The sequence below is a fragment of the Triturus cristatus genome, chromosome 5_2 (assembly GCF_964204655.1).
Source record: "Triturus cristatus chromosome 5_2, aTriCri1.1, whole genome shotgun sequence".
NCBI lineage: Eukaryota > Metazoa > Chordata > Amphibia > Caudata > Salamandridae > Triturus > Triturus cristatus.
Genome location: NC_140588.1, coordinates 277507302 through 277521388, shown reverse-complemented (window position 1 = coordinate 277521388; position 14087 = coordinate 277507302).

Genomic DNA, 14087 nt, shown 5'->3' with positions numbered 1-14087 from the left:
TCCAAGTCATGGAAGCACCATTTGGGGTGGTTAGTACTTCTTCAAGAAGAGGCCAGGTACAAGGTTCAAGGGCTCTGAAGTCCTCCACAGGTCCAGGAGTGTACTGAAGAGTGGTTCTGAGAGTCCAGTTTTTATACATGGTGTAAAGGGGACGTCTGGGGCTACCCCCACATTTGGTTCCGGAAAGCTTTTTATTTTCCTTGCCAAGGCTACTAGAAGTCTGGAGTGGGAAAAGGCTGGTGTCAAGTTCCTTTGTGTGTGCTGAAGGGAAGCCCATTGAAATGTAAAGGGGGCAGGGGACACACCACACCACACCACCATCCTGGCAGGACAGTCCATCCTGCCAACATTCAAGCTCCTTTTGTCTCACTGTCTGGGAGGAATACACAAAGTCCAGAAGCAAAGGCATTCATAGTCATGTGTCCCAAGACACTAGCAAGAGGCACAAATGGTTAGGACAGGAAAATTAACATTTTCTAAAAGTGGCATTTTCAGAATTGTAACTTAAAAACTAACTTCAGCATTAAAGATGATTTTTAATTCCAATGCATTTGCATCTAAACATAATATTTCTACCTGCTCACAATCAATAGCACTTAGTAAATTTAGTAAGGCAACCCAATGTAATTCCATGGGAGAGGTGGACCTTACAACAGTGAAAAATGAATTAGGAGATTTTCACAACCACAACATGTAAAACCTAACCCCATGTGTCCTACTTTTTTAAATACCCTTCACCCTGCCCTCTGGATTGTCCGGGCTATCCTTGGGGTGACTGTTATGTATTAAAAAGGAAGGTTTAGGCCTGGCAAACGGTTTATTTTGCCAAGTCAAAATGGGGGTTTTAACACTGCAATACAGGCTGCAGTAGAAAGCCTGAGACATGTTCTAACGTGCTACTTAAGTGGGTGGCACAATGAGTGTAATGTAATGTAATGTAGTGTAACGTCGATTTGTAGAGCATAAAACTTGTCCCATGAGAGTATCCCGGCGCTGAGTAGGTTCAGGTTCTGCAAGAAGGATCAGCTGAAAAGCCAGGTTTTCAGTTTCTTATGGAAATCCATAAGTTACGTGGCTGTCCCGATGTCCTGGGGGAGGTTGTTCCAGGATTTGGCTGCTAGGTAAAAGAAGGCTCCACCTCCTGTCTTGCTTTTATGGATATGGGGGTGCAGACGAGTGCGAGTATGCATAGTGGAGGTTGCTGAAGTGGTTGTTGGAAGTGCTGATGGTGGCTGAGGTAGGTGGAACCCTGGCTGTGAAGTGTCTTGTAGGCATGGGGGAGCATCTTGAACTGCCAGCATTTCTAAATGGGAGGCCAGTGTAGTTTTCAGAGGTGAGATGCGCATGGGTGAGGAATGTTAAGCAATAGTCTAACAGTGGTATATTGGATGGTTTGCAGCTTGTATATCAGGTGATCGGAGATGCCGTAGTAGAGGGCATTGCAGGAATCCTGTCTACCTGTGATGAGGGCCTGGGTGACTGTCTTTCTGGTGTCAGGAGGGAGCCATTTGGCAATTTTTCTGAGGATGCAAATTATGTGACTGGAGTCGGAGGTGACGGCATTGATTTGATATCTCATGGCGAGGTTGTGGTCTAGGATGATGCCCAGGTTTCTGGCATGGTGGGGAGAGCAGAAGGCCCACCTGTAGCATTTAATTTACAAGACCTGGGTACATGTAGTACCATTTACTAGGGACATATAAGCAAATTGAATATGACAATCAGGTGTAAGCCAATGTTGCCATGACTTTAGCACTGGTTAGCAGTGGTAAAGTACACATGTCCTAATGCCACAAAAATGAATATAGAAATTCTGAAAACAAATGGAGTGAAGGCAACAAGTTTGGGGGAAGATCACACCAAGTATTTCAGGTCTAACAAGCCCGCACCCAGTGATCAAGAGGGAAGACAAATGATTTTGCACTATGGTTACTAGCAGGACTGGAATCGAGAATACTGCAGAAGTGGACCCAGGAGTGGACTGGTATGAGAGACATTGGGCCTGATCAGAAACATTTTTGTCTATTACATCTCCATGGTGGTAAACAAAACTGTGATTGGTGCAACCACCTTTTACCCCTGCATTAGGAAAGCAGATTTCCAGAAGTGATAGTGTGTGGTAGGGTGTGACAAGAATGTTTCTGCATATTTCTTGTGCTGCCTTATGTTTTGTTGGTGATGTGTGGGTTTTTAGGCTGTTATGTTTCTGTGCTGCCTTGTTGAATTGTGTTATTATGTTGTGTTGTGGGTGTCGTTTTACATTCTGGTTTGACTATCTTGTTATGTTATGCCATGTTATGTTTCAATTGTGTTGTTCTGTTGATTTGTTTCATGTTAATGTGTTGTTATTCCTTCAGAGGGGTCAGCACATGCAGCTACATTTCCACCCAAAGGCAGATCATTGCTTTAAACTTCCAGCCACAGACAACCATTTTCCATTGTCTAGATCAGTGTTTCCCAAACTGGGGTCCGAGGACCCCCAGGGGTCCGTGGCACATTCCCAGGGGGTCCGCAGGCAGGAGTTTTAAAAGCACTGCAAAGTTCTTTGTAAAATTTGCAGTTTTCCAGCAACTATAAAAGTGTCAAGAAAATGCCAGTGATTTATGTACCTGCTGGAGAGAGATGAGAGTTTTGTCCAGTGGCATCTTTGACTTATCTAATGTGACACACCTACTGCAAAGAACGTATACAATGCATTTTAAAAATACTGTTTAAAAAACAGTATTTTATGTGCATAGGTCAGTGGGTTACTGATTCTTTTGTCACTGTGCAATTCATAAGGGACAATCGTAATCTAGCACAGTGACCTATAAAATGTCATCCAAGAGCTGCTTGTACACTGCATGGTAAAAGTTAGTAACATATGTTTATTCCCAGTCTATCATTATCCTGATGCTGCTAAAAAGGTTCAATAGGGTGGAAATACATTTTTCTTGTTAGAGTCAATGCTAACCACTGTGTTATGTTCTGAATCCTGAGTTTGTGCTTCTCCAGGCCAGGCACTCTTTAAAAATGCCTACCAGTATGAATGACATGTGAATCATGCACTGATTTACACGTATGATTCATTATCTCTATATGTGTGTGATGTAAAGTGCTCTGACATCCTACAATGGTATGAGAGATGCTAAAATAAATGAAATACATGTGACAGCGGGGCTATGGAGAGATGAGAGGCACTGTTGGAGGGTGATAATAAGAGAATCATTGAAGAACCCCAACAAAGATTGTCGTATCCTGGTGCATAATAAGGTCTTTATTTACTATTCTTTAAAAGCTAATATAATTCATTATATAATGATAAATGTGTTGTAGACAGCACCATTGTTTCCTAAATTGTTTTGGGGGGAGAGCCTCCCAAAGCCCCCTTTGTAGTGGTCAGGCTCATTCACTGCACTTTATGTGCACCGTATAGGGACTGGTCTGAAAACATTTGCCAGGGCTGCTTTAGGTTTCCAGTCAGGCCCTGGCAGGAGCAGGAGCCTCGTACTGCGAAATAAAACCAACCATTCAAAAGTTAGTCACGGAGATGCAGCACCAACCGTCTCATTGAAAGTTTCCGTTTCTTTGCAAATTCTTTCAATCTACAATACGAAGGGGGATATTTACAACAGAATTGGCGGACAGTGTCATTAGTCTCCTTGGCTTAACAACACTCTCCGCCACTTCAGAAATGGTGGGCTGCACCATATTTACAAGAATATGGTGCAGCCTTGTGTTTCCCCCTGCGCTGGCACTACACTTAGCAGTGTAGAGCCAACACAGGCACCCTTGCACCGTAGTGCAAGGGTGTCTGCGTGCAGGGGAAGATTCTTTATGTGCAGGAAGTTCCCACTTCCTGCACATGAACAATTTTGAAATGCCGTTTTGTCACTTCTATGTGTGCTGCCTAATGCAGCACACATGGAATTTACAAAACGTCATTTGTATTAAAGATAGTTTATGTGCAGGAAGGGTCACCTTCCTGAACATAAACAATCCAAGGTGTTTTGCTTTTTCCGTGGGAAAAAGCAAAAACGAGGAGAAATAAGGCATTTCCCCTCGTTTCACCAAGTTAAGACCAGGTTTTTGACGGTCTTAATTTAGGTGCTGTCTCCTATTTAAGTTGCCCTTGTAAATAGAGGGCAGCGTCAAAATCAATGGGTGTTGGGATGGAACGCCCACAGCAACTCCCACTGCCCACCTCTTTCACGCTAAGCATTGCATGAAAGGGGGCCTTATTTACAAGGCAGCGTTAAGCCACAATAAGTGGCTTAACGCTGCCTTGTAAATAAGGCGAAGCCCCTATCGCCACAGGAACATCTCAAAAAGTGACATTCCCATGGCGATAGGGACTTGTAAATATGCCCCTAAAATCCTTAGTAATTCGAGTACTTGTTTTGTGTGCACACGTGTTTATTTTTTTCGAATTACTGTTTTAATGTTTAAAATTTAAATCCGACAATTGCTTTGGGGTCCCCGGCTTCCAGTGGTGACTCAATGGGGGTCCTCAGGAGTGAAAAGTTTGGGAACCACTGGTCTAGATCAGTGTTTCCCAAACTGGGGTCCGAGGACCCCCAGGGGTCCGTGGCACATTCCCAGGGGGTCCGCAGGCAGGAGTTTTAAAAGCACTGCAAAGTTCTTTGTAAAATTTGCAGTTTTCCAGCAACTATAAAAGTGTCAAGAAAATGCCAGTGATTTATGTACCTGCTGGAGAGAGATGAGAGTTTTGTCCAGTGGCATCTTTGACTTATCTAATGTGACACACCTACTGCAAAGAACGTATACAATGCATTTTAAAAATACTGTTTAAAAAACAGTATTTAATGTGCATAGGTCAGTGGGTTACTGATTCTTTTGTCACTGTGCAATTCATAAGGGACAATCGTAATCTAGCACAGTGACCTATAAAATGTCATCCAAGAGCTGCTTGTACACTGCATGGTAAAAGTTAGTAACATATGTTTATTCCCAGTCTATCATTATCCTGATGCTGCTAAAAAGGTTCAATAGGGTGGAAATACATTTTTCTTGTTAAAGTCAATGCTAACCACTGTGTTATGTTCTGAATCCTGAGTTTGTGCTTCTCCAGGCCAGGCACTCTTTAAAAATGCCTACCAGTATGAATGACATGTGAATCATGCACTGATTTACACGTATGATTCATTATCTCTATATGTGTGTGATGTAAAGTGCTCTGACATCCTACAATGGTATGAGAGATGCTAAAATAAATGAAATACATGTGACAGCGGGGCTATGGAGAGATGAGAGGCACTGTTGGAGGGTGATAATAAGAGAATCATTGAAGAACCCCAACAAAGATTGTCGTATCCTGGTGCATAATAAGGTCTTTATTTACTATTCTTTAAAAGCTAATATAATTCATTATATAATGATAAATGTGTTGTAGACAGCACCATTGTTTCCTAAATTGTTTTGGGGGGAGAGCCTCCCAAAGCCCCCTTTGTAGTGGTCAGGCTCATTCACTGCACTTTATGTGCACCGTATAGGGACTGGTCTGAAAACATTTGCCAGGGCTGCTTTAGGTTTCCAGTCAGGCCCTGGCAGGAGCAGGAGCCTCGTACTGCGAAATAAAACCAACCATTCAAAAGTTAGTCACGGAGATGCAGCACCAACCGTCTCATTGAAAGTTTCCGTTTCTTTGCAAATTCTTTCAATCTACAATACGAAGGGGGATATTTACAACAGAATTGGCGGACAGTGTCATTAGTCTCCTTGGCTTAACAACACTCTCCGCCACTTCAGAAATGCTGGGCTGCACCATATTTACAAGAATATGGTGCAGCCTTGTGTTTCCCCCTGCGCTGGCACTACACTTAGCAGTGTAGAGCCAACACAGGCACCCTTGCACCGTAGTGCAAGGGTGTCTGCGTGCAGGGGAAGATTCTTTATGTGCAGAAAGTTCCCACTTCCTGCACATGAACAATTTTGAAATGCCGTTTTGTCACTTCTATGTGTGCTGCCTAATGCAGCACACATGGAATTTACAAAACGTCATTTGTATTAAAGATAGTTTATGTGCAGGAAGGGTCACCTTCCTGAACATAAACAATCCAAGGTGTTTTGCTTTTTCCGTGGGAAAAAGCAAAAACGAGGAGAAATAAGGCATTTCCCCTCGTTTCACCAAGTTAAGACCAGGTTTTTGACGGTCTTAATTTAGGTGCTGTCTCCTATTTAAGTTGCCCTTGTAAATAGAGGGCAGCGTCAAAATCAATGGGTGTTGGGATGGAACGCCCACAGCAACTCCCACTGCCCACCTCTTTCACGCTAAGCATTGCATGAAAGGGGGCCTTATTTACAAGGCAGCGTTAAGCCACAATAAGTGGCTTAACGCTGCCTTGTAAATAAGGCGAAGCCCCTATCGCCACAGGAACATCTCAAAAAGTGACATTCCCATGGCGATAGGGACTTGTAAATATGCCCCTAAAATCCTTAGTAATTCGAGTACTTGTTTTGTGTGCACACGTGTTTATTTTTTTCGAATTACTGTTTTAATGTTTAAAATTTAAATCCGACAATTGCTTTGGGGTCCCCGGCTTCCAGTGGTGACTCAATGGGGGTCCTCAGGAGTGAAAAGTTTGGGAACCGCTGGTCTAGATGGTAAAATACTGCTGCTCCAGCTCTATCACTCTTTCAGACACCAGTGCTACCAACTTGTCTTAAATTAGCACTTCCCAGAGCACACTTTATGTGATAAGGCCCTCATGTTTAATGCAAGCCTGTGTTTTCCTATTCCCAGCTATGAAAAGAAAATCCTCTTTATTGTTAGCATCAAAAGAAATGTTTGTCTGGTGCCAGAAGGTGGAAAGCAGCAGTAAGACGAGACATGATGTAGTGGCTTTAACAGCAAATGTCCAATTTAGACCAGGAAAAAAGATGAAGCGCATGACCTTTCGACATTCAGCCATAGCTAACGTCTCCCTAGGGCATAGGGAGGCTAGCTCTTAAAGTGAGACTGCAAGGCCTGAATTTAAATGTTATGTTTCATTGGGGAAGAAACAACATCCATCTGTTTCTAACACAGTATAAAAAGTGTGCTGTCAGCAATTTAACAATCCATCAAGATGTACATGTAGTGAGCTGAATGAGATATGCTCATATTCACAGGAGGTCGTTACATCTGTGAGCTATAAAGTCCCAGTTTCAGATACAAAAACCAGAAAAGAAAAGATGATTGAACTAGGGTTGTAAACATTAGAGCCCACTTGACTAGCTGACAGCAATTCAAAATGTTGCTCTTTCACAAAAGTAGCCACATGATATTTTTATTTAATTTTTTATTCTTATTGGAATTCTTAATTTTTGCAGCCGTTTTCTGCAAAAGTTAAAGTACAGTTTAAAGTTCAGTAAAATAAATGATAATACTCATAGGAATGTTTCACTTATTTTGCCGAAAATAAAGTGGAAAAAATGCACTTTGCTGTTTCCCCCACAAACATTAATTTTGCAGTTCATTTCTCACACAATTGTTAAAAAAATCCTCTAATCTAATGAAATAGTCAAAGTTTTCAAAATAAACTGCATGGAGTTAGCAGAGGCCAGCTCACAAAGGCCCTTATGGTTTTGGACAGACCTCCACCAGTAAGCATTCGGTGGCGGTCCGCCCGAGATACAGGGCATCGGTCTCACCACTGCATTACGATGCAGCCGGTTGGACCGTAGTGGAAGAAGGCAGGATCGCTGCCTCTGACAGGATCCAAGATGGCATTCCTACAATGGAGGCAGTGCCTGCGCAGGCACCACCATAGGGATTAGGATGTCCTTTTCCAACTGCCTTTTCATGGCGGTCCCACCGCCATGAAAAGGCAGATGGAAAGGCATTTTGAGGGACCAAGCAGTGCCCCGTACCTTTTAGGCCACTGTTCTGTGGCCCTGGGGGCACATGTAGTGCCCCCACGCACATTTATGCACCGTCACCGTGTGCCAGGACTACATGGTGCCTGGCACATGGTGCATGAATGTGCACAAAGTGCTCTATAATGCTGCGGCTTGAGCTGCAGCCCTTTTACAGGGCCGAAGCACAAGCTGCAGTGTTGTAGAGCACTTTTCTGCCTGCCAACCTCATGGGCACATCATAATTGGGCAGTCGTGCCACCACCTGCCTGTCGGGCAGTCCCCAGACAGCTGTGTTGTCGGGCTGCAGTCCGACCATCCTGCATCATAATGATGCCCAAAGTTTCTCTTGTGGAAATAAACCCCATTACAGGGATAGATTAGTAGTAAAAAATTCTACCTCTGTATTCTCCTCTGCATTTTGCTCCTCCTCCAGAACACTCAGGAATTTCCATAAACATTCAACTCTAATTTACGATGTAAGAGACTGACCGAATTCATACCACCCATAGTCACAGGACTATAGTTATAGTGCAGTGTCAATCTTCTACTATTCATAGATTCTGCTAATCAGGGCTGAGGCAAATACATATTTGTGAAAATAAGCAAAGCTATCCTTTACAAAAGTAAAATAAAACAAGCATTTACAATGCAATGGTCTCGGCAATATTATAGGTAGAGCTATTGGTATTGCTCATTATTTTTTTATCATTTTTGTATCCCTAAATAAATGGCATTAGCTTTTTTTTTGCATATGTGATACCTATTGCATTAGCAGAGAGAGAGTGAGGTAGTGAGATAGAGAGAGAGAGTGAGGTATTGAAATAGAGAGTGAGGTAATGAGAGAGAGTGAGGTAGATAGAGAGTGAGGTAGTGAGATAGAGAGTGAGGTAGATAGAGAGTGAGGTAGTGAGATAGAGAGTGAGGTAGTGAGGGAGAGGGATGTTGTGAGGTAGTGATATATAAGCATAGAGTGATGTGATGTAGTGAGATAGAGAGAAAGGTACATGCACCAGAGTGAGACAGAAATAGATAACACTCTGTCACGGCAGCGCTCTGAAGAAGTCACGAGCGAGAGAATACGCCTTCAGGCGTTTTACTTCAGCGACCAGCAAATGAATTAGCAAATCTGCTCCATACTGGAAAGCACATACACACCCTGTGATTGTGGGCAAATCACTAATCTCTCCTTGCTTATCAAAAATGAGTGTCTCCTTGTGTAGTGTAACTGGTGCTCATGTTAAGCGCTCCCTATGCCTTCGGGTCGAGTTCTTGCTATAGAAAACTGCAAGAAATAAAAAAAAATCTGGATCTTTAGAAATTATAGCTAACTAAACGTCCCAGGAGGGGAAGGAGGCAGCCCCGTCAGCCTGTTCGGAGGAGTTGGACGTTTTGGCCGGATTGACATGTTAAACAAGAGTCCCAAACAGCAATGGGTAAGCGGGTGGGAGAGGGGGACATGGTGGCTTAGAGGGGGCGTCTACCTTTGTCTGCAGATGAAGAGGTGAGCTATGCAAATGGCGGGCATTAGCAAGGAAATAAATACTCCCGATCTTCAAATGCCCCTTTGCTGGGGGTTGAACCTCCTGCAATTAACCTGTCAGTCAATCCACAGAGATCAAACATTATGAGCTGGAATTGGAAAAAACTCACTTCGGTGCCCATGCCACGCCCCATTTCACCTAAACCACCACACATCCTTCAACATGGTATGGATGAAAGGGGAACTTTAAATTAAGCATCTCCTCCCACAAAAAGTGAAGAACATTTTTTTTATTGAAAGTTCATGGGTGGCCCTAATGAAGGGAATTCGTGCCAAAGACAGAAAGGACTACTATTGGAGCCATCCTCCAATGGGTGAAAACATTTCACTTTATAAGAGAGGAAAGAAGACGCCCGATAAGCGTATGCACTTTTCAATTAAAAAGGAAATGGCTTTCTTGGTTTCAAACTGTTTTTTTGAACCATAAAAGCCATTCTGAAAGAAAACGTTTAGTGTTTGGAGGAGCAAGTCCAAAGCCTACGGGGTAAAGTGATTACGGTACCTACAGGCCCGCCGTCCTGGGAGCTCAGAGGTCGGTGCCGTTCTAAAGGTGAGCTCCAGTCAGTGCACTCCTTCCAGCCTCACCTGAGACGCTTATATGTCCAGCCCTGAAAGAACAGCCGAGCTGGAGACAGACTCTTCTGCAGCTGTCCCTTCGGGGCCTGGTGATGACAGACTGGCGTCAGGGTAGATCCCTGTGATTACAGGTAACAGGCGTGTAATGAGGAGGTGGGCTGTTGGGCGTGTAAACGTGCACTTACACTCACACACTGACAAACCCCAGCCAGGACTGTCCTTTAGACTGGCAGCCGCTACCACCAGAATGAGGGGGCTCTGTAACAGCAGCATCTGCGTTTACTTTAGAAATTAAGCATCTTTCTACAAAGCGGTTCACGGAAATTACAACTGGAGGTAGACATATTTGATGTGTCATTTGTTGCACGCTTCTTTCAGAGTTCCGGAACAGAGCATATTTCTAAACCCTTAAGCAGTGAAAACGAAAGGACATAGGAAGGGAAACATTTCAGACAGCTAGGCTGGGCAATTAAGCTGTATGTTTTGGGGCTCAAAGAGAATGCTCTCGTGAACTTTCACAAATCGCATCAGCATATATACGCAAGTGGCCCTGTTATATTCGGGCTAAAATGCAAATAAATATTCACAGTCGAAGGTTGTACCAAATATTTGGGCGTAGAAGACAGCCAGGTCGCCTAAAAATGTGTTATTGTGTTAAAACCTTAAATTCCACCAATCCGCTGTGCATTGCTCTGAAATGGGTGGGGGCATGTTATCTCCCTCTTGATTGGTGGAGCCCCACATACTGCTATGCTGCATGGCCATACAGCTGTGATATACCGCATAACACAGGTACATTCCACATAACAGCAGGGCTACGTAGCGCGAGGCAAAGGATATCACTGGTAATATATGTAATGTAATTATGTGTATAGTATTAAAAACACAATTAGTGAGACTGAAAGACAGAGCTTGATAGACGGATATCATAATAAGCCCTGTGGGAGCCTGCCTTCCACCCAGGAACATAATTCTCTGAAGCCACTCTATGAAGATACGGCATTTACATCAGTGATTTCCAGCACAGGACGAATAAGGAAAGTGAAAACAGATGGATGAAGAGCTAATTTAAACAAGTCTTACGTGCCTGAGGGAATCGTCGTTGAGGGAATCGCCCTGAACACAACCGCCTTTCTCCGAGGCGATGGAGAAACGCAGCGGCGGTTTCAGATTCGGGGGCGTGGCTAAAAAGTGGAAAGAACAGAACGGAACACGCCCCCGAATCTGAAAAAGACGGAGCCTATTTGGAGGGACAGCTCTCTCCTCCAATGGCTGGCCTCCGTTTAGGAAGCCAGCCAATGGAGGAGAAGCAAAAAGAGAGCCAGGGCTAAATAGCCACTCTAAGAAACATTAAATCTCCGGACTTCCGGTTCTGCCTTCGGCAGACCGGACGGTCACACGACCTAAAAAGCAGTTAAGTTATTTTAGCCAACCAACACATGGCAATTAGCAAACTAAGTCATGTAACAAATCATATCTACACAGCAAAACTAGACTTGTAAATAGGGAGCACATCAAATACAACAGCATGAATTCATCCAGAAAGGGGATACCCTTCCAAATAAAACCATGTGTGGTCATTGGCGAATTAGAACCAGGGCCGGACTGGGAACCAAAACGGCCCTGACAAAGTGCTCGGCCGGCCCCCCCAGGGGGTTGGGGGTGTGGCCGAGCTATTTACCAGGGCCGGTTTTCGGCCGATTTTGTTACAGGGCCGATTTTGCAGCTATGCTGGAAAAACGGCCCTGTAACAAAAACGGCCCCCAGGGGCCCAAAACCGGCCCCCACCCGTGCGGCGCACCGGGGGATTGCCCGGTGCCCGCTACGGCCAGTCCGGCCCTGATTAGAACAACCCTCGAGCTACCATAGAAAAAAAATACGCTTTTGCACACAACAGACTCTGATGACAGACAGCACGATGGAGGACAGAAATGAAGGGCCATATTCATGGACGTCACTTAGGGGTCGCAGCTGTGACCCAGGACTTTCCCCTTGCAACCAACCTCACTGCCTTTGTAACCGCTGGCCTCAGAGGTGGCAAAATCAGTGTCAGGAACACAGTGGCAGCTTGTTCTTCTGAACATCGGTTGGGGCTCTCTTTGTTTTCTGGCATTTTTTATTACACTAATAGTGAATAATATTACATTGTTCACTATTAGTGTAATAAACCATGGAGTACAAATAGGTGGAATATGACCTTCCCTGGCAGCTGTGGTAAGTAAAAAAATGCCTTTAAATGTGCATTGTGTCCACGCTTGCGGATGGGAGTGTGTTTACATGAGTGAGAGCATGTGTGCAAATGTGCATGTGTGTGTAAGTGAAAGCGAAGGTCAAAGGGCATGTGAAATCACTTTCAGTACCCCTGACATTTTGGTGAAGTAATGTTCATTGCCTTATTTAGAGATGATAATGAACAAATGTTTGCTCCCTGAAGGAAATGGTAAAGCAGAAAAGGATTGTGGGTGAAAATACATCTACAGAACTATTTTGTACCAACAAAAAATCCTTCAATAAAAGATTTTCTTCTTTCTTATCAAATAGGAGTATTTTCTACTACCAGTGATAAGGCCGGATTCTTGCCTATCTGGTTATCTCCAAAGAGTCCTCACAGGTCGCCAGAATCTTTTTATCTGCCAAATAGCGTAGAGGGGATAAACACAATTGTCAAAATATATCTACCACAATTCAACTTCATTTGGAAAGGACCACTGACTCTGAATCTAAAATTTGTAGGATTTTATTACAATCAAAAACATCTGAACATACAAACACCTCAATACAAGGTGCAAAAGGTAAATGGGCACTAATACAAAAGCGAGCCTACGCAAAATTCTCATTTGGCTTAAGACAAAGAGAATCACCGACTCCAAAATCATCAAAAAGGCAATTGTAAGACCAATATCCAAATTGGAAATCATTAGTCAAAGAAGGAAAAAACGTTAATCTGTCCCTACACTAACTCTAAGGTGACATCCCTACTTAGCATTCCCATCCCAGGCAAGAGAATCAAGAAAAAGGTGTCAGAAGTGAAGACTCCCTTAAGAAGTACATTCACTTAGTCAGAGCTCGTTCTAAGGAGCTGCTTCTAGCTTCCCACCCAAGTCTCATCTGCTCAACCCACGGGACACTGTCCCTAATACAAAACCCCTACATCGTAGAACACGCCCTCGGCACACCTCTTCGGCCAGTTCTTCCTTCTGTAGTTTTCCATCGAAGTTGTCTGTCGTCCAACGTCCGTTAGCTCGACCTTGGGTCCCAGGCACCTTGCTCGGCAAAAAGTAACTATCTCACATTCCAATGCACTCCCCTGTTGGCTTCTCACAGCATCCTAACTCCTAAAACAAAGATCTATTCTCACTAACGAGCTAAATGTCCTTGCACCTGCAACAGAAATATGGGAAAGAAAAGAACACTTCATGTACGAAGATTTTACATTTCCCTGTAACCCAAAGCCTTTACCAAGGGAATCATTCTTGGCCTACAACATTAGCTAACATAAGAAATTAACAGGCCTTCTCTTTAACGTATATGCGATCAGGCCTATACAAAAATTAAACACACTATTAAACCACACTCTAAGTATTAGTTCATTATTTTCATATATGTGAATAAGCAACCTACACGTAGAACTTTAACATGGCACACGTTTAGCCTAATACATTGCGTTGTACGAAAACTAATGATTATTCGTGTTATTGAATACAGTCACGATAACTTGCAACACTGATCTTCACAAAAGCATTATTACATTTCTATTCACCTCTAGGTTAAACGATTACATCAATACATTTCTATGGCACTTCTAAACATACATTGATTAATATGCGGGTGCTGGCTAACGTGAATATGATGCACCCCTACAAATTTCAGAACCTTATGGCGCTCTATCAGTTCCCCCCTTTGATGACAAATGTCATCACCTCATCACAACCTCATTCCCTTGGAGAAAGAACCGACCTAAACAGTGCTTGTTGTCATTCTACTCTGTCGGAACCTCTCCATTCTCTTAAGATTCTGGTATTGGCTGTCCTGCAGTCTAGCCATTCGCCTATCACTCGCTCTAAGAGCTCTTTCAACTCTGTTTCCTCTGTACCACTTACAGGCTTTGATGAGACTCCACAAGCAGATCACA